The 22357-nt window shown below is 39.8% G+C and overlaps 1 protein-coding gene and 1 long non-coding RNA gene across 4 annotated transcripts in view; one reads left to right on the top strand and one right to left on the bottom strand.

Annotated features, from left to right (window-relative positions):
* LOC148186432 (uncharacterized) overlaps positions 1-22357 on the top strand; it is a 30658-nt gene that overhangs the window by 1152 nt on the left and 7149 nt on the right. For 2 of the 3 annotated variants that reach the window (XR_015774834.1, XR_015774835.1), the window contains exons 2-4: positions 12256-12415; positions 13992-14062; positions 15254-15323. This is a non-coding gene — a long non-coding RNA (uncharacterized LOC148186432). Of the gene's footprint in view, positions 1-12255; positions 12416-13991; positions 14063-15253; positions 15324-15666; positions 16799-22357 lie in introns of those variants that run through there. The other variant, XR_015774833.1, reaches the window with a different exon arrangement.
* The window catches only part of cacng2a (calcium voltage-gated channel auxiliary subunit gamma 2a), an 80826-nt gene that overhangs the window by 51439 nt on the left and 7030 nt on the right, over positions 1-22357 (bottom strand). The gene's annotated exons all lie outside the window — the stretch shown is intronic.

Genomic DNA, 22357 nt, shown 5'->3' with positions numbered 1-22357 from the left:
ACATATACAGCGGTGATATAGTACAGTAGTACAGCATCATAGTACTCAGGAACATAATGCTCTGCCAACAGTGGAGTATCAGGTTATAACTACAGAGCATCCAGAGCCAAGTCACTCCACCTGATATATCATTGCTGTTGATATTGTCCCTCTACACAGCCCCAACTTGGATAACACAGTTTTCCAGCTGTTACAAGAACATAGATCTATACAATCAACACAGTTTCAGGGTGGACATCCAAGATTAGTCACTAATTTGGTATCTGACCAAATGTTTCCCCCTCTGTGCCTGCCCTACGTTGAATATCGGCCCAAAAACTGTTTTTGCAGAACATTACGATGTCAAAGTGAAGTTGACCTTTGACATTTTTGGATTAAAAATGTTAACACCATTTTATCCTACCAGACATGTGTGTGAAGTTTTGTCATAATTAACATTTAAATTATTGAGCTATGACTTCGACCACCAAAATCTAATCAGTTCACTCTTAAGTCCAAGTGGACGTTTGTGCCAAATAATAAAAAAAAAACTCCCTTAAAGCCTTCTTGAGAAATCGCATTCATTCTTACTCATTCACATGAATTTTTGTTTAACTATACAAATGTGATTTACAATTTGGTGGAGGGGTAACTATTCGTTTTCAGTTTAAAGTTTGAGTAATGGATGTGATGTGGTGTTTGCTTTGATATGGGGAGTGTGTTTTTTTTTTCCTGAATTGGTGTTTATAGAGATCTTTAGGGTGGGTGGGTGGTGGTGGGGGGATATATGATGAGCAGCTATATTATTGCCAGAGGTGTATATTTATTTTCTTCCCAATCATTTGGGTGCAGACACAAGATATAAGATGTATATTTGTATGTTACAATGAAAAAGAAATACAAAATTGATCAGAAAAAAGAAATTGCATTCATAAGAATGGGACCGACAGGCTCATAGTGACCTTTGACCCATGGCCACAAAATATTAATCAGTTCATTTTCAAGTCAAAGTGAACATTTTTTTTTTGCCAAATTTGAAGAAATTCTCTCAAGGCGGTCTTGCGATTGTGTTCACAGAAACTGGAGGGTCAAACTGACAACTCGAAATCATAATGTCTCTGGCTATGGCTATCGCCGGCGCGGAGGCATAAAAAATATACATAAAACAGTAAAAAAAAAAGGCCAGGAAGCTTGTCTGTTAATGAACGCTGGATATGTATCAATCCATCCATCCAGCCTAAATATTAGAGCCATAATCATATTCTGTGTGAGGGGGAGTGAGAGGTACTTTTTACAGTTGGCTACATTTACAGTGATTAATTATGATTCACTCCTATGTTCATATGTCAGTCTTTCTTTGCAGTGAAAACAGGATGTTTTGTGTTCCATCTCTCACTAATAACACATGGAACGATAAGTCATCATCCGGAAAAAGGCTCAGTTACACCACATCCTCAAAGAGAGAGAGAGAGAGAGAGAGAGAAAACAGAGAGGTCCAGTCGCTTGCTGCCAACTCCTCGAGAGATGCAGAGATAAATCCTAACAGTGTGATCAACGGTCTTATGCAAGATTTTTAAAGTTCAAGAATGAGCTCTCTGTCCTTTTATGGGCTCAGGGGTGGAGGAAGAACACAAATCTGTTAGTCACAACAAGTTCAGACACTGTCGGAAGGATTTCAGTGCCAGGGCTCAACACACTGAGCACTTCCTTATTCAATCATGTCATTATTTACTGCAGTGTCAAAGCTGAGGGGGACTGCAGCTCCTGGTGATCGAACATGACTGACTGACCTGAATTTGGTTCCCCTTGCACTGCGAGTAACATAACTCTACATCACCTTAAGTAAAAATACCACAGTTCCAAAGGTTTTGTTCACCTGGTTGCTTCCTCTTTCAGCAGGATGGAGCACATCACTAAATGACTCTCCTCAGTCATATTTCATTACCTGCAGCTCATAAGAAGGTTTTCCTCGTGTCTGTGCTCTCTTTGCTTTGGCCTTGTCCCTGATTTCCCTCTCCTCCCAGCATATGATATTAATCTTAACAACCTCGCTCTCCTCTTTTGTACAATGCCCTCATATCCTTCTCTGTTTTTTTTTCTCCTCTGAAAAGCGTCTGGTAAAATATCACTCCCACCATCACCTTCCCTGTAGAGACACAGAGACAGAGAGAGAGAGGCCTGTCCTCAGGCAAATAAAGACTACTTGTTGGTTTGAGTGGAGTGAGAATTGGCAGATGGGCAACATTCTCCCCTTTTTAATTCAAGCTGAGGTCTAGTTGTGGAAATTTTCAGCCCAGTTTTTGTACACTTAAATCTTATGAGGCTTTTCCTCTTTTTTTTTTTCATTTTTCCTTCAATAAAATTGCTAGCACCATACAGGCAAAATATTCAAATAACCTCAGAATATCAAAAAATATGTAATAAACCAGTGGTGGTAAATGTGACCCACTTGTGTCACACATGTTTGTAAATTTTAATTGGGACCAGCAGCTCTGTAACTTGTTGGTTGGTATGTTGGACCATAAAAATTTCCCCACCCTTAGGCAGCCATGGTTATGGCCTAGGAGGTCAAAATTTTGCATTGAAGTCAAGTGTGAGTGTTAATATCAGTTGTCCGAAGACAGGGGTGTGGGATGCGGGGTGGGAGTGGCAAAGGTGCATAACTTTCTAGTGCATTCAGAGACCAGCCTATTTTATTTATTTTTTTAAAGATTGATCATGCGTCATAGGACAGCTTAACTGTTCAAACCATAGACAGAAATGACAGTTGAATGGGAAATCAAATCAGCATCATTTGCCTGATACAAGGCTCTGTCTTTATTGTGTTGCAGATGGTCCCATTTGTTTCCTGGGCTTAAAAATATTAAATTAGCCACTTAACTGAGACGCCAAATAGATTTTTCATTTTTACCAATTCTACCCCCCCAGGTCAATGTGACCTTGCATTCATCTCATTCTTTGAAAGCCTTATCAAAAGAACACCTTGAGGGCATTTCCTCACATTTGGCAAGAACTCGATCTCAGGAATGACTTTTAGAATTTAGTGGTCATAGATTGAAGGTCAAGGTCACCGTGGCTTCATAAGACATGTTTTTGGCCATACCCCGCTAATATTTCACACAATGCGAAAAAGGATAAAATGAAAAAGTGCTGACATTTTATATCCAAGAGGTCAAAGTTCAGCTTCACTGTGACATGATAACAAAAAAAAACTTTTCTGGCCTATACTCAATACGTCAGAAACAGAAGGGGAGACATTTGTTCAGATACTGAATTGGTAACACTAATTTTGGGCGTCCACCTTGAAACTGTGCTAAAAGATAGATGTTCTTTGCTGACAGAGGGAAGGTGTGTGTGAAGCATCCATGTTTTCATGGAAGTGTTAATGTTTTTGTGTGCGTGTGCATGTGTTTGCATATTTTTAAAAATCAGTCAAGCTGCTTTATACTCTTTCCTTGTACCTTCTGGCAACTGCAATATAGGAGTAGACAAATTATAGGATTTTTAACAATTTACCCTTGACCCTAAATAAGACGTTAAATTATATGAGACATGTATCTGCTCAGCACGTTTCTGTCAAATAATACTTCAAACAGAGGTTTCACTCAATTTAAATAATTCCATCAGCGTCCTCTTGTTCCTGAAAACTGCAGAGCTCAGCAACACTGGAGCAGTTTAGTAGATAAGGTTATTGAGGAGAGATAACAGAGCCTTAGCACAAAGACAAACGCAGCGAGAGGCATAAAAGCCAAACTCACAGCTGCAATTTCCAATAAAGGTGAAGTGAGGTAGCTGCAGTTAACGTCCGGATGGTGATGAATATGACGGCAGGAGTTCAGGGCAGCTGGGGGGAAATACGCCTGTGAGTGACTAAGGCTGGTTTACTGTAAACACAATATCTCATGGCCATATTACAAATCTTGCGCCATCTCAGATACTATTGGATGTCTCTCAAGTGGAAACATTACTCAGTTTACAAATTCACATGATTCCTAGGGCTACGGACAGGCTGATCAATACTTGTGATCGTGAGCCTCCCTCTCGAGCCAAAGAGTCTGATGTCATCAAAACGTGCAGCCTGGAGCTGCTCCATCGACAGCAAATGGCACGCTGACTTCATCCAAAGGATATCTGAGCTTTCCCACCAAAGCCGAACCCATTTAAAAAGCAGAGATAACGGTTAGGAATCAGAAAATGCGAGCTCACACCCTCAAAGTCACCTTTCCCATCGCTGCCAATTACAGTAAGTTCTCTGAGGTGCAATACTGTAAGTCAGCGCGGCATCACACATCAGCAGGAGAGACAAACTCAGCCCTGTGAGACAGCTGCTTTATGCCCAGGATTACAAAGTGAATTGTGTGAGGCAGTGTGATATATCTGAACTCTAAAATACAGAGTTATTCACTTTTATTTTATGAAGTCTCAGCCCTCATTTTAAAAAGTGCCAAATGCTGTGTCGTTAAAAAAACAAAACGGAAACCATAAATGAATAGAGACTGCAGAGCATTCACAATGCACTGCGAATCATCATAGAAAAGACAAACTGAAATAATTTCAAATGTCTTTCATCTGTGTGATATGAAGCACAACATAAGAGAAACATGTCATACCAAACCCAGCCCATTTCATGTCAGTGGCAACGTGTGTCATTATTGAAGAAATACACCAAATTTAAACCACATTGTCGTATTTGCCAACTTACTTTGGGACATCAAATCACTCGTGTATTTGTATTAGGAGTCCACCAATATTCTTTTTTCAGAGCCGATTCCAATTATTATTAGCTAATGAGACTGATAACAAATATTTGCAACAGATATGCATTTACAATAAATTTGAAAGTCTTTCTGTCAATATTTAGAACTTGGAATAACACAAATTTCAACACAATACTTTGTTTAAATGCCTTTAGCAAATTTTTAATCAAAACTAAAACTTTCAACATCATATACAGCAAGGTTCCAGCAAATTCTTGTGGATCAGGAGACAGACCCACCCCTTTCTCTCTCTATCATAACACCAGGAACAATTCTGGCTGCATTCTCAGCTGATGAAGTCCAGGGGCGTATCAGGTAGGGAGAAAAAGTGGCTTTTGTCGTCAAAGATCTTACGCCAAAAGCACTGCAAAAACGGTGGTATATGATGACTTTGGAATAAAAACCGTCTGGAAAATGAGTGATTTGACAGTTCTGGTTGCAGCTGTACATGCACCCAATCAAATTCACAGTCAAGCTTCACTATGTTTTACGTTCTTTGGTGTCACAAAGAGCTCATGAAAAAATGCCTGATCACAAACATAGTCAGGACTGTTCATCTCCCATTTCCAACCTGAACACCAACCATCAAATCAATGCTACATTTTAGTATTTGGTCAACAAATAACCCAAATTTTGTTTCCAAAAGTTGACTTTCACAGTGGAAACTCTGCAGTTTGTTATCCCTTTAAATCTTCAGTGCACAGCTTTGTTTCACCACACCTATTGCAGCGTGTCAACGCTCTCTTCTTATAGTCCAGGTTGGATGTGTGTGTGTTCCCAAAATCCTTAAATTCTACACGTCTCAAGAAATTTTTCCTAATACTTTTCTGTAGTTCTCTAAACGCCCCGCTCTCTGGCGCCCCCACTCACCCCCAACACCACCACCACCTCCTCCTCCTCCTTTGGACTGCCCAAGGCAGAATGATTAATTTGTGGCTATTGATTTCTCTTCCTGAGCTGAAAGTATGTGAGGGAGAGAGGGAGGGAGGGAGAGGGTGAGGTGGCGTGAGAGAGGGTCAGAGAAGCAAAGGGGTGAGGAGGGAGAGACTTGGAGAGAGGAGTGGTGGTGGTGGGTGGGGGGGCTTACATCCAGTATTCAGTGTAGTGCTTCTCTGCAGTTCTTTTTTTTTTTCTTCTAATCTTTAATGTAGGAAAAAAAGCCAATGGTTGCAGTCTGGATGCGTCAAACCACCTCCCCTCAGTCTCTCTCTCCCTCTCTCTCTCCCTCTCTCTCTCCCTCTCTCGGTGGCGATTGGCAATTCACTGAGTGTCCACATGTCATCTCTTGCCCTGCTGCAGCGGCGAGCAGCGCGGCATGCTGGGAGGAGGAAGGAGGGGCGGGAAAAGGGGGGAGTTTAAGGGGGAAGGCAGCAAAGAGAGGGCAGGCAAGATGTCCAGATGGATGGAGGCTTGTATTCATCCATTTCCCTGTTTCATTACATCTATGTAAATGCTGCTAGGTATGTTTGTGTGTGTGTGTGTGTGTGTGTGTGTGTGTGTGTGTGTGTGTGTGTGTGTGTGTGTGCGGCGCGTGCCCCCCCCCATCTCATATTAGACAAGTGTCGTCTTGAACACAGTTTTCTTCCCTCATCCCTCTTCTCATCCTTCCCTGTGTCTTTCTCTTCAGTTAAATCCCTACAGTTAAACGAAGCTGCTGAAGAAATTTAATATCATGGCCTCCACTGAAAAAGAGGAAAAAGTGTGTGTGGAAGGGGGGGTTGGGCAGGAGATGAGAAACCGTGTGATCGGCACTTAATTCTATTGGGTAATCATTTTAATTAAGCCAGTATGTGGTTAGCAGTGACGAGCCCGTCTCTCTCCTCGTACTACAAGCACATTTCTGACAGGATGACGTTTGGAGAAGAGTATGACCTACATTTGCTGCTGGAGAAGCACACATACAGAGAGCTCGTCTGAATGCATATAGTTAATGAGAGGAATGAAAGATGTGGAGTGATCGGCAAATGTCCGTTTTGTCAAGTGACCTTTCAAGGGCATGTATACACGGCAGCGGTGACGCTTGATGAAATGAATTCATATGCAGTGTGACGGATGAATCAAGGCGCGTTAACAAAGAGAAGAGAGTGGAAACGCAAAAAAAATCTTCTACATGAAGAGTGTCAATGAGCAAGGTCACTGTTAGTATTACTTCTGCTTCATTTCACAGTACCACCAATGACATTATAGCCTTCAGTCTAAGCACAAGATAAAGACCAAATATTCTTTTATTGTAGACCATTTGTGTTGAAAAATCTCCAGGAGAACCAACAGTTCATCTACTACCACAGTTGTGAGGGATGTTGTCTTAGTATTAGAATAGTTTGCTCTAAAATCTGGCATTTAAAAAGAAAATATTGTAGTAAGTGAAAATCAAGTGTGCAGGTTGGAGGAGTGGATACGTGTAACGTAAACTCTCTACAGATGTAACTGACAGCATTAATAGTGGCTGCAATCCATTAAAGAAGTATTTCAGTGATATAAAGAAGGACCTCACATAAAACCAGGATGTTACTGCAGGAGAAACACATTATCACTTTTCAGACTGGTATCGCATGACCAGAGAAACGATCCTTTTGCTCAAGAGGTAGAAAAACCTACAACTACCAGAATGCTCAACTGGTGGTTGTATAACAGTTAAACACTAAGTTAAAACATGTTCCTGAAAACATTTGAGGCGAGAAATATGCAACTCAGTACCAGAATTGTGATTTATATTTGATCAGCGCTGTGTAGTTTTACTGATTGACTCACACTTATGCAGTACGTTCCATTGTACTCAGAAGCCGGGAAAAATAGACCTCAGATTTGGGAAAAGTGCGATCAAATGGCCATTCAAGTGGGGATTCTAAATCGAAAACACGGGCAAGATGCATGTGGACCGAGTCAGTTGAATTGACCTCATAGCAACATGGCAGCGCACACGGTGAATGGGAAGCAGAATGACCCGTCAATTAAAGTCAAAATTGACCCGTCAATTTTGTATTTGATCACTCCACATCTTTCATTCCTCTCATTAACTATATGCATTCAGACGAGCTCTCTGTATGTGTGCTTCTCCAGCAGCAATTTTGTCAGTTACAGTGACTCTCACTAATATGGCAAAACAGGGCATTAAAATACATTTCCGAAAACATTTTAGGCAAGAAATAGGCAGTGCAGTAATGTAACCTTGATTTATATTTGATCAGCACTGCCTAGTTTTACTGTTGGGTATGATTTTGGTCCAAGTTTGTGAGGGAGAGGAAGAGAGAGAAAAAGAACACAGGGTGTGTCTCTTGATCAGCTGTATACTCTTTTAATTGGCTGCTGGTAGTGGGCAATCTTGGGTAATACCAAAACGCGCCTCTAGCGCCAGGGAAACTTCTCCAAATGATGTCAATTATGTCATTTTGTTTCATTTAGGGGAGAGGAGGGGTATCTAGGCATTGGTTATATAAAGAAAAATTTATCACAGTTAATCTACACATACTACCCTCATTTAATACAAAGCTGGGCGAAAATCGGTGATGCATCCCTTTAAGGTGGGCCACCTCCCGCATGGGCACCGATATGGAACATAGCTAGCATATAGCTACACCCAGTGATGAAAGAAGTACTCAGATCTTTTACTTAAGTAAAAATAGCAAAACCAAAGTGTAAAAATATTCTTTTACAAGTAAAAGTCCTGCATGCTGACTGTCAAATGCAATGTCTACAGATTTCACAAAACACAAAACAGCCTGAAAATGAAGAAAATCTGAAACCATTGCATGAGAGCTGACTCATGGTATGCTATGATTGGCCAGTCGATGTTCAAGGGGTGGGATTTACAGTTGCTGAGTATCAACTGCATCAAACTAGAAGCGATTTAACACAGCGCTGTATCATTTATGTTTGAAATGAGTTGACTCAGCCCAAGTCAGACTGAAAATTCATCTGCTGTTTTGTTTTTTTTCCCCTCACTTCTCCCCTTTATGTCTTCGAATTTTCAGGCCTTATAGTCACTCTTGTTTTTTCCCAATTTTTATTGATTGGAAAAGCCATCGTGAGCATTTGTGCAATGTTGGTAGTCTTTGCTTCCAGTTGCCCTTCATCTGGACAGTGAACAGATATATGACGTCATATGCAAAGAAATTTATCTTAAAAGAAACATCATCTGAGTCACGGTGAAGAACATAATGTCCACAACATGCACCCTGTATTTCCCAATCTGTGCTCATTTCACATCATTTAATCAGACCGATCTGCTAATTCTCACAATTTTATGATCTTAACTCAGACTGGCATGGTGCCATCGAGGGCAAGGATTCTGTTCAGTGATCAGTGCAGACATGTGGATTGGGAAGGGAAGCCCTGCAGGCTGTTGTATTCAGTTTTTATTTCATTTCCCGCACACACAGCCTTCAATACTAGTTGTGTTCTGACTTTGTGGCCAAGCTGCCCCGGAGCTAGCGGTATGAAGAACACTGTGGGTAAATAAAAGATTCATTTTCACAACTTGTTCATGCAGTCATCCTTAAAGACGGGCGCAGCGTTGGCCCTGTCACGGCATGACACATTAAAGACACACACGCACAGTGCAGGCTGATTACAGACACACAACTGTAAGGCAGCATCAGTGTGTCACGCTGCTGAGAGGAGAGAAAAATGCATGTGGGGTTCACATCTGCAGTCATTTCCAGGTGAAGGTGTGTTCATATGTGTGTGTGTGTTCATGTGTGTGCTCTCAGCCAGGGCTTCCTGTGTGCATGCTGCTATGATCATGAGAGACTCCCTGTCCTGGAAAGCGATCTGAGGGAGCAAAGGGAAGCCACGCTGCTCCTCATTAAAAATTCATTCTGTTCCTTACTGCTTTCAGAAACACACAGACGATGAAGGTGAATGCTCACACACATGCGCACACACACACACACACACACACACACACACACACATAGGACAGAGGAGAGGAGGAGGAGGAGGAGAGAGAAAGCACGCTCGCCTGGAAATTACATCATCCTCTTTAGTGGACTAAGCAACACCTTATCCTTGCCCACATCAGGATGCTACGAAGATAACGGCGGCGACTTCATTTTGACGAATTCCCTGATTCTCTCTGATCTGCAGATTAGCGCGGCCGCTGTCTTTTTTATCCCAGCAAAAAATCAGCAGCATCGTCAGCAGTTTGGCGGATGCTTTGTCTAAGAGTCACAGAACGCACCTCCACAGATGTGAATAATCGAGTGTCAGCCTTTCCCAGACACCAGGTTTACATCATTTCCTGTAGGAAGCCTATTAAATCATCATCCCTCAGGTTTAAGCACCCAGCTCACTCCATCAAGCTGCTGCGGCTCGACATGAGAGTGATAGAACAAACAGTGTCTAGATCAATTAAAGTTAGGTCACATTCAACATTTGCTTAAATAAAAACAAATCTTTTTGGTCTTGCTTTGACCTTTAACCTTCAGCTCTTTAATAGTCTCAGTTAAGTACTGCATTAAAGGCCCCATAATCTAAATGGGTGACTTCCATGTCTTTTTTTAATTATAAGCAAGTATAGGACTAATATAAATATAGTAACAGCATCAAAATGGTCAGTCCACAGAAAAATGCACACAGCTCGTATTCAGAAACTGCCTCTTAACGAGCCATCAAGACTTCCTGGAAGTTGTGATGTCACAGCCATACTATATGAACATAGAAATTGCCACTATGGTGCTGTTAAGGTCATGTTCCAGCTGTAATTATGGTGCAGAGATGCTAAGAACACAAACGTGAAAGACTCCGAAATTCTAACCAATCAGAGCAGACTGGCCGTTTTTGAGAGAGAGCCTTGAAAAGACAAGCCCAAAAACAGAGAGTTTCAGATGGAGGGTTAATACAGGTGTATTCAGGCATGCAGTTTGAGGATAATAAAGCGTTTTCTGAACATTAAATCATGTAAACATGTTCTACTAGAAACCCAAATTCAAGTATGAAACCAAAATTTAGCTTAATATGGGACCTTTAAGGATAAGTCCTGCAATATTCTGTATTCCTCTTAGTGTCATCAAATCCTGTGTACACACCAAAACTGTTCCTGTCTGACTTCCTGTCTGCAGCTCCCAACCTCAACCCCACTGGTTTCTACTGATGACAGATATCTTTAAAAACACCTCACAAAAAGAGTTATGTTGTTTGAACATACACCACCACCAAAAAAAAAAAAGTCAAACTGCTCTTAGATTTACCTTGTCATCATGTGACATTACAACCTTTATCACCGTTTTGAATTTAGGCGGTTCTTATTTTCAGCAGTCTCAATTGACAGATACAGTCTCATTACAACTGTTTGTTTTCCCAACACCACCATTTGCTGTGACAGTGGGGTCTGCCAGCCCTGTCGACTGCAGTAAATACTCACTCTGGAGTGCAGTAAACATGACCATCTGAGCAGCGTCACACTGACAGGCAGCTCCGATGTCCTTGGAGACAGGAAGGCATAAAGGCCAATGTGGTGCCTTGGGGGGCACCACATTACTCTGGAAAGTTAATTGAAATCATTCAAATATCTGTTTCTGTTATGCAAAAACTTGTTTTTTAACCAGTTGTTGCAATGTCTACTGGTTTACCACTACACCTGCTGGATGGATTGCTGTGAAATTTGGTACAAATGACTTTGGTGATACTCTGACTTTTCCTCCAGCATTGTCTTCAGGTCAAAATGTTAAATGTCAAATACTTTGATTTGTTACTATGTCAACATCGGTTTCCTCAGATTTGCTACTTTAATAATTAAAAATAATTTTATATTTATTTATTTATTTATTTATCAGTCAATAAGTCAAGTCAGTGTAATTTTGCTATTTTTCTATCCGGTTTATTTATTATTTATTATTCATTTACTTGATGTTGTCTCTACCGGTGGTGAAGGTTGGGGATGGATATAATGCTCACTATTTTTATTTTCTTACTTTTACCAACTTATTTTGTCATGTCATGTCCGAGCTGTTTTTTGTGTAGTCCATAACTTAATGGAGTCATTTTTCAATCAAAAATGCCAAATGTTTGATTGTTTAAAGTTTGGAAGGTGAAAATTCACGAAATATAATTCGCAGATGAACTGATAATGACGATGATGATTCCTTGCAGACCCAGTAATATTATACTATGATTTTATTTTATGCTCGATAGTAAACAAAAGGTGGAGGCCACATATAAGGAGAAGAAGAACAACACAACCTGTTACAGTGTACATTTGAAACAGTGGAAAAAAATCAATCCCTTCAGATCAAGTGTCTGAAATTACAACACTGTCTGGTTTCTTCACATTGTTGCAAATCAATCATATTGCCTGACTAATACCAAAGACATCTGATATCTAAATACACCATAAAGCCTTGAGAGTACGCTTCAGATACAGATACACACCTGTGCTCTGCTGAGCCATCTGGCCCAGATCACCTTCATCCTCGCAGACCGGCTGTTTAACATCACTGCAGAAGCACATCATGCTATCTGTTTCCTTCCTCCTTGCCCTCTAGATTCACCCTGTGCTCTCTCCTCCATCTGTCACACTCAGACTCTGCCCTGCTGGCATTACCTCCAGCCGTCCTCCACCCGGCCCTGACGCTGACCCACAGCTCAGCGACAGGAACCTTCAGCCCTCCCCTGCCTCAGTCCAGGCCGGAGACTCCGCTGTCAGCAGCTCTCCCACCGGGTGCTAAGAGGGCTTTGCAGAGGTGGGAACATCTCTGTTGCCTCTCTTCAGTTCTGTTTTTTTTATTAGGATACCTTTTCACCAATGAAACACCACAGCTTTGTGTCAGCGGTGTCCATTAACCCTTTAGAACCTGGATAGACAGTTTTGTTGAGATGCCTTTCACAAGCATTTGAATCTCTGACACCTGAGAAATTAAAAAAAAAAAAAAAAAAAAAGGCAATGAACTGTGAAAAGTTAAAGGTGACAGGTGACAAGAAAATTACTGAGAAATTAGCCCCTGGGAGATTTTTTTTTTTTTTAAATTTGAAAACTATATTTATTATTCTTCAAATAATATATTTTGAAAAAATAACAGATTTTTAAAAATTTTATTTTATTTTTAACACTTTTGTAAGATCATTTTCATTTTTCCTTTATTACTTGTTTTTTTTTTTATTATTTTAAGGTAATTTTCTTGAATCTGTTTACTAATTTCCAATTTTTAGGCCAGTTCTTGTTAAGTTGCCCATTGCTTTCTTCCCATGTCTTTGAAATAAATCACGCCTATTTGCTCAGGTTTCAAAGGGCTAAACTTCAACACTGTGACCAATAAGTAATTACGTTAAAGAGTCAATTCACCCAAATCAAACTTTTCAGACTCATATCTAGTGGTTTAAACCATTTGTGGTTTTATGAGTTGTTTTTTTTTCTTTTGACAGTTTGCTTGATATCACTGAGTTAACAAACGGCTGTGATAGTTTCAAATCTTTACTGGTTATTTGAATGTCGAAGTGCTTATTTTGTCTGCCTGACAGTTTGAAACCCCAAGATTTTTGATTTTAAGATATAAAACAGGAAGGGATGCTCATTTTTGAGAAGCAGAAAATGTTTAGCAGTTGTTCTTAAAATATGTTATGCTATTATATGTACTACTATATGTTATATGCTATTAATTATCAAAGTAGTTGCAAACACAGTTGGCAACTGATCAATTCAGCTCTGCTATAAGTTACTAAATGATGACACCCTTGCCTGCAAAGGAGGTGATGCTTAAAGCTTCAAAGAATAGTATTTGATAAATTTATCAGCGGAGAGACATAAGAAATATTTCCAATTAAGACTCCACATAGTAAGTAAGAAAAATGTGTTTCTGTGATTTGGGTGAACTGGCCCTTTAAAAAAGACACATATTAGAAGACACACAGACGAGATCTGAGAGAATAAATCAGAGTTTAAGTACTAATCCTTACCAGCGATATATCCATCACACCATCATTACTGTTATTACTATTACCGTTATTAGTATTAGCGAGATTATCAGCAGGCGATGGTACATTCAGCTGGTGTAAAGCCACCAAACAGACTCTAACTCTGCTCCTGTTCCTTCCTGCGACTCCGAGATGATGCAGTGTGTTTGGGCTGCGTTCTGACACAAAGCAAATACGGTGTAATAGATTGCAAATGAACTGCGCCACGGACACCACCAATTAATCAAAAGGCAGATTGTCGTATTTTCTGCGTGCCATGGCGGGGGGGTTGCACCTCCTTAAAATGAATGGATTGTATCTGCAGTTAATTATCATTTACTACAGGGTCTCTTTGGGATGTTTCCACAGCTTAAGGATACGGCCGGTAAAGTGGAACGAAGAGGAGCTCTGCTGCGATGGAATCAAAGATTGGCCTGCTGGTAATTACACTTTCATTGTAAGAGGATCAATTCTATGTAATCAGAGCGCAATCTCACTGAAAATCGAGTGGTTATCCGAGCCACTTTAACATGGAAACTTTACATTTTCAAGGGAACAACATTTGTTTGATAAACAGTGGCTGAGAGCCAAGATGATGGCTATAGAGTCTGATCACACTACACTATATTTGCTCTTGACCTCTGAGCTCTGCAGTGGCTTGAAAACTTTATTTTTGTTTTCATCATTGATTGATGCAAATCATTCCCAGTTAAATAACAATAAATCTAAATCAAAATCAGAGCAAATACTGACAAATGCTGTTTTGTAATTTCTCAGAGTACTAAGTGGTGTTTTCAGTAAGTAGGAGTGACAACGAAATGTAATTTTATTTATTTGAATTGCTTCTATGTTTTTTTTTAATCTTATGTCTTATCCTATTTAAACTATTCACTATTTTTTTTTTCCTTTTTGTTAATTGTTTTGCACCAAAACACCAATACACATTCCTTTTTTATGTAAATGTACTTGGCAATAAAACTAGATTCTGATTCTGATTCTGATCTGAAAATTAGCTGGGGGTGGATCATGAGACAATTTTAAAAAACAAGGGATAATCACTGAGAAAACTATGATTATAATTGTCCTAATTATATATGTGTGATTTCACAGGAAAAAAATGTTTAATTTTCAGAACTTTTAGGGTAATTTTCTTTCTTTTGTGTTTGTTTCTTTGTTTTTTTTTGTTGTTTTTTTTGCATTTTTCTCTTATTTTCAAGTAACTTTCCTCCAACATCAATTGACAGCAAAAAACTGCATGGGACTAGCATAGAGTGTAAAGGACAGACTCATGGGTACCCACAGAACCCACATTCTTGAGGACAGAGGTTAAAGGACCCCTGTGAAACTGGGCATACATTTTCTTGTCCTCTACTTACATTTGACACCACTATCATCAGATTTAAAACTCAGCCCGGTACAGCCTCTTAAAGATCGGAATGTCGGCCGGCGATTAATGTGATTTAAAAAAAATCAAAAAAAAAATCACGTTATGTTTGGACCACGTTAATGCTGACAGGCTTAGTTAAAACTGATTTTTGGTGGAGTACTCGTTCAAGCTTCTGAATGGATTTGAACTGCATTTTTTTCTGTGCTTAAAAAATTAATTTAATTTGATTTATGTTGAATTCCAGGAGCGCGATGACATTGGAAATGCTGGTGCATGCAGGCAGTCAAAAGTCCTCGCAGTCCCATCATGGTCTGGTGAGTTGTGGTGCCACACAGTGTGCTTACAAAAAGACCAGCCCAGGGTCTGTTTGCTATTGATTTGTTCTCTGGTCATGCAGGATAAAGATAGACCCCACCCAACCAGGACCAACAACAGCTAAAAATAACACTTGTAAATCAAGCCTAGAGCCCCACACACAGACACACACACACACACACACACAGAGTCCTGCAGGCTGTGTTTTTGATGATGATGATGATGCATCGGGGGTCAGAAGGGATAATTATTGTGTAGTAATTGAAACGCTTCTCCTCTTTGATGCATGTCCCATCTTTAATGCTTTTATTTTTTATTTTTATTCTAATTTATACTCTCTAGACTGTGAGGGGGGAGGTGAGGGGAGGAGAGGAGACGTCTTCACACTGAGCGGGTGACAGCATTTATGGGAGACTGCCACTGAAGTTTACAGCCACTCTCCCATCGAACCAAAGCCATCTGAGTCATTAATCATAAACTAAATCAATTACCGCGCCATCAAAGCCATCTACTGTCCATCTCATCCTGGAGACTCAGTCAGGATGGCCGAATGCTGCTTAACCAAGACATGACTATTAATATACAAGTGGGGAGTCATAATGGTGTCTCTGAGTGTGTACTTTAAACCTTTATTGTCCTCTCAAGTTTGATATAATTCAGGATATAAAGGTTTTTTTTTTCATTTGAAGGGATCAGATGTGCAGTTCAGTCAAGGCTAGAAAAATGATCGACATGTCCAGTAATGATACTGATGACAGATTCATTTGTAGTGTGTCCTGGTTCAACAATTCAGCTTTTAATGGCTTTGTGGGGACATGGTAATGTTGTGGCAGTGTAATATATTGTCTTTGAAATGTAGTGACCTTTGTAACTTACTCTTACCGGAAAAAGAAAAATTGTAACAGGAATCAAATCTCATTCATTTTCCGAATGATGATTTAAATGAACTTCGGATTTGGCTTTGGATGGATAACTGAACAAGCCTACTAAGCACGGGACCAGGGGCCCACAGTGTCAGAGGCCCTCACTCGAGTTCAGCTGTAAAAAAAAAAAAAAAAGTACTAGAATTACTGAAACGCGCTGACCAGGAAAAGACTCAAAATAACCACAAAAAGATGGAAAGAAACTTCAAAGAGACACAAAATAACTACAAAGATGATGACAGAGAAGTCCCCCAAATAGCAATAAATTGAGGAAAAGTTGACAAGAAAATGACCCTAATTTTTTTTTTTTAAATGAGAACAAGAAAGTATTCTAAGTTAGCAATAGTTCTAAAAACTAGGGAAAATGTCCAGAAAACTGTATTTTTAATAATAATTATTATAAATATTGTTATTATTATTTTAATCTAAATATTTATGTTTTTCTGTTTGTTTGTTTTTTTAACTTTTTGCTAAATTTCAGGTAATTTTCTTGCAACTCGTAACTTCCTGTGTTCTTGACAGAAATCAAGCCAATTTGCTTAGATTTTAAAGGGTTAAATCATAAATACAGTACTGTTTGTAGAAATGTAGCATATTATATTTGTCACCACAACAGCGCTGGTATCAAACCTAAACAGACCTGAGGCTGCACTCAAAACCCAATCAATGAACTCTGCACTGATACACGGGTAGCAGAGTCTGTTGAGGCGCGTTGCTGAAGAATTACAACTAATGGCAACTTCCACAGCAATACAAGCAAAGGCCAGAGACCTGCACTGCTGTGCGGCTGTCTCGGGCTTCAGCCTAATCCAGTAATGTCTGGTCTGTAATTTGGCCTTAGTGGCCAATAGAGAGGGCAAGGTGGAGACCAATAAAACAGTCGCGTTCGGCACTGACTGTCTGCAGTCTCAGCGGAGGGCAAAATGAATCCCATCCATCGCCGGCTGCGGGGCAGAGTGACAGTGCGGTGCAATAGAGCTCAGTCACTTTGTACAATCTGCTATCAGCTAAGGGAGGGGGGACAGTGAGACCATCCTGACGGAGGCCCAGTTTCTGCACCAACAAGTGGCTGCGAGGCCCCTGAATACACTTTCCATCCACTCTCAACTTGTGACTAACTGTAATCCGGCCCATGCAGCTGGATGTACAGTGGATCGTGTGTCATAATACAGTGTAATGCCACTTTAGGGCCGGCACATTAGCCTGGGTGGGCATACTCCAGCTGGGTAATCCTTATCTGATTGGACTATGAGACTAATCCTGCTCTTCTCTGCCGCTCCGCTCTGCTATCTGCTTTTATCTGCGGCCTGCCTCTCATCCCGCCATACACACACACACACACACACACACACACACACACACACACACACACACACACACACAAACACACACAAACACACACAAACAACATGTGCAAGTACACAAAAGCACACAACATACTCCCACATGTGTTTTCAAATGCTTGAATGTACACTACATTGATACTCCCACGAGCTTATACATAAAATCATGAGGCAGTATGTGTGAACTGTGATCTGTGGTGATTGACAGCAGCTGTGGGAGGCCATACCGAAGCGTGGTAGCCATTTTAGCTCAAACAGGAATTTTTCTAAATAATACAAAGGACAATTCAGTATATGATTGTGTGTGTAAAAATTCAAAAAAGTCTTACATTGGCTGCAGTTTAAATTCAAATCCACAGTCTAAGGTATGTAGGTATATCTGACTGTTCTAGCAGACTTTTAGCAGCAGACTTTATGAGCAGCAAAGCCAGCACGTTGAGGACTTTGCCATGAATTTTTCTTTCCCAGACTACTGCTGCTACGCATCTGATTAGTTGCAATTTTTGGGGGCTTTTTAAAAATCTGTAAATTGTATTTTTATTAAGCTGCTTCTTGAAAGTCTGAGATTTGACTCATCAATCAGAGACAACAGTTGAGTCAGTGCTCTTGACCTTTATGATGCTCTTTGATACAAGCAGGTGCGGACATGCAGGCAGTGGCACAGAGGAGGAGATGCCTTCTCCTTAGAAATGGTGGATTTTACAGCTCATAGCATCTGAATTTGACACAGTCCCTGACTTTTGTTTGATATCTAGTGTCGTTGCACATTTTCAGCCCATTGTTAGTGCAGTTAGCTTGTTTACAGTATTACATGAAGGCCACTATCACACTGAACGTCCAGCAGAGCCTGGTCAAACTTCAAAACATGGTATGAAAATCAAAACGAATCGTTGAAGTGTGTTGACTGATTGATTATGTCAGCTCATGCATTGAGTAACATACAAGAACACTTTTCTCCTTAAAAGTTTCCGGTATGCTGCGCAGTAGCCTCCGAATGGTATAATAACAGCGTGATTTTTGCTCAGTCTGTTAACTAGTAAATCTGAACTTTTAGAACAAAATGCATCTGGAATTAGTAGGGATAGACTTGTAGCTACAGTGCAGGCAACAACATTTAAAAAAAATATATAGACACTTACGCTGAAACACAGCTGTAAAAAGTTGTAAATGGTACTAAGTGACACTAGTGTGGTTATAGTTGACTAATAAAGAAAGTCTATATTAACGCTCTACTATAGGAACAGTAGCTACATAACATTTGAAATGAAACACAACTTAACTATGCCAGTGCACACATGCATACGCATCATAGGTGCACCCTGGCACTTAAACATATAGCGCTACACCCCTCTATAACACTAATAATAATATAGAAAGGTGAATGGAAATGACACTGTGATCAGTTTGATCAGAAAACATCATAAAAAATATGGCTTGGCACAATAATTGGTAGACATTCATGGCTTCCAGATGATGTATCCTAAAAATGTTGGTAATCCCCTGACATTACCTTAAGTACCACCATTATGCTCACTTATGAACTTTTGAGTAAAATGTCTCAACGACTATTGGATGGTCGGCCATGATATTTAGGACAGACATTATGTTCCCCTGAGGATCAACTATATTAACTTTGGCAATCCCTTAACAGTTAATCCGACCATCAAGTTGAAATTTTAAGTTTTTGTCCAGTACTTTGGTTTATCACCAAATACCTGCAAAATTATGGACATTCCCATCAGCCTTAGCTGAACTTTGCCAAACTAGAAATTTTTAGCATCCTAAAATGCTAAACTCAAATGGCGAACATGGTTAACATTTTTACAAAACATCAACATGTTAGCATTTAGCAGAAAGCACCACTTTAATTTCTAGCATGGCTGCAGAGTTGTTAAAGCATAAATGCCAAAAAAAACAAAACAAAACATCCAGTTCTATCTTCTGGGCCTTTTTCACACTTTTTTAGACATTTTATAGACAAACGTATTAATCTAATTCGTAAACAGCAGGTCAATGATAATAAACATAACTTCCTGTATTAAATTATATATATAATTAAATTATTGCAAAACATGTATCATGTGCACTGTGGATATGCAGGAAAACACATTGCACATATTGTAGTGTAGGTCTTTGTGATTTGCGAGAGAAGATGAAAAAACATATATACAAGAGGTAATAAGAGGCAAAAAATCAGACACCATGGTGGCCATCCTACATCACAAGATTCACTATTCCTCTCCCTAACCGCCTCCTCCCTGACTCTGTCTCTCTCCTCCTCTGTGAAGCCTGAGGGCGGCGCTGTAATGAAGATGAATGCCTCAGATTAGCAGCAAACGCAGAGCGCTACACCTGGCAGAGAGCACAGGAGGGCACAGCGGCTGCTCTTACAGACGTCCCAGAGAGGACGGAGGAGTGGCATCCTCCAGGGCCCAATTCATCAGCAGGCAACACACATGTTTACTGTGTGTGCCGCTCATGCCTCACAGGCTGAATCTCACTCTGCACCCACACGTGTTTGTGGGAGCACAATCACTGAACTTTAAATACTGTTGCAAGGCTGTACGGCTAAACTACTGCACACTTCCAAAATATTTTACAACATCAACAACAGGGGAGCAATAGGTTCAGATTTTACCTACAAAGACTAAAATAGTCAGAGCTGCCAAGTTTAGCAGAGGATAAATTCAAACAGCCAAAAACATGGAGTCAAACGGTTCATTGTGCCTTGATCAAACTCAAATTTTTCAACTTAACTAGTTCACAAAAATGATGCTCGTAGAAAAACATGGAGAAAATGGACATCCAATTGGAATTAAAACTCCTCGAAAACTGACCAAATGAAAGTTGTGACAGATTAATATTGTAATGTTTGAACTAGTGCCACACTTCAGGTCTATGAAAGCAGCAGCAAATGACTTAGAACTACAACTAACAATCTGCTGACATTTCTTTTAAATTAATATTTTAGTTTTAAAATTTTAGAAATACAGCAAACTGCACAAAACCTGAGAAAAGAAGTAAATCCTCCGAAGGCTGGAACCAGACAATGTTTCGATTTTTTACCTCAAAAGTTTTATTGATAGAATACAATTCCTGAAACTGACCCAGTGAAGCTATCAGTATGATAGCCTGGTCTCTTTTTCAGGGTGTTAAAATACATCTCTTGGACAGTGAAGTCCTTTAGCGTCTGTATGAGACACACAAGGCTTTTAACAAATTCCAATGTGAACCCACCTGCAACATTATTTGGCAAATGGAGCAACAGACATAGTATTAAGAGAGAGAAAGTCGGTTCAGGGCGAGATGGACGGGGAGATCGATAGGTCCAACAAGCACAGGACTTTGACCCAGGAGACTTGTGTTTGTGTCCTGTGTGAAATTAAAAATCAGCATTAAGTTATTTTGTCATGTTGCTCGTTATGTTAATCATTAGTCAATTGTTAGTCACATGAATCAAGTCACCTGACTAAAATCAACAATAATCTTTTCCAAAGGCCCCTTTAACACTAGTCAAAAACCTCACTATCAACCACTAACATCTGGCTTTTGTTTTAGTGGGCAAAAAACAGAAACCACTGCAACATTTTCATTGTCCTCTATGTTGCTTTCTATTGTTTATTAACCTGTTTTCTGTATGTTTGTGACACCAAACGTGACACAACAGAAAAATTGGCAGTACACTGGTCTGGCTCATTGGCAATGAGAAAAAAGTCTATTGCGGACTTTTAGAGGTTTTTCCATGTTTACAAGACCTGCATATACAAACTAATTTTACAAAATTAGTGTGTAGAAGCAACAGTAACCAAGTAGTTTTGTGGCCTAAACCTTACTGCTGACCCCCTCTTAGTCATATGAATTGACTCGTGTGACTTACCGCCAACCCCTTCTGCATCAAGATACAACACAAAAGGCTGCCACTAGCATCACTATAATAACAGTGGGGGCGGTGCCAAAGTGTCAAAATATGATTATTAGAGATGAGATCATGTTAAGCTAGAGAAAAGATGTATTACTGTGGTTCAGTTGCTGAAATTAGAGATACACTTGAAATTGTGCAGAATGGAACTTATTTCTGCTTAAAATGCTTATATGCTTACTTATATTTGACAGTACTAGCTTAGAGAGCATACAAACCTGACAATAGCTAAATTTAATTTTAGCCTGTCACTGAGATACTCACAGAATTAACACAGTTACCTTTAACATGACCTTTAAGCACTATTAAACTGCTACCTACATGTTTGCTACATTTATCTTTGATAGTGTTTATTGGCATTGTAGCTCAGCAAAACTGTGCATTTTGCCCCAGTGTCTGAGACCAGATTTACTACCCGATTCACACAAATTATTTTGCACATTCACACACACAATAATTTTCCCTTTATATTTACATTTACATGCAGTACAGAGAAGACTGAATTTTGATTGGCTTTATTTTTGCAGATGCGACCATTAAAATTTGTTCATATCGCAAATTTGCGTTTCGTAGGACAGCAAAGGATGGGCCAGCCCTTCTCTCTCTCTGGGTAGTACATGTTGTCTGCTATCTTAAATGGCCCTCGTTTGACTTTTAAAATATACTATATGTGGCCAACTACATAAAGTATATCGGTTAATCAAGTAATATCACTTTGCATTTTTTTCCTTCTCCTCACAATGACAGGACTTTTATACAGTTTGTAGAGATGCATCAAAAGGGATCTATGCAATAGCAGCAGACATTCCCTGTTATGTAGCAGACATGACCACAGCAAAGTGGCGTTA

Source organism: Plectropomus leopardus, chromosome 18, assembly GCF_026936395.1.
Source record: "Plectropomus leopardus strain MGB_pleo_1.0 chromosome 18, ASM2693639v1, whole genome shotgun sequence".
Taxonomy (NCBI): Eukaryota; Metazoa; Chordata; class Actinopteri; order Perciformes; family Serranidae; genus Plectropomus; species Plectropomus leopardus.
The sequence above is the reverse complement of the archived record's forward strand: the minus strand, read 5'-3'. Positions and strand labels throughout refer to the sequence as shown.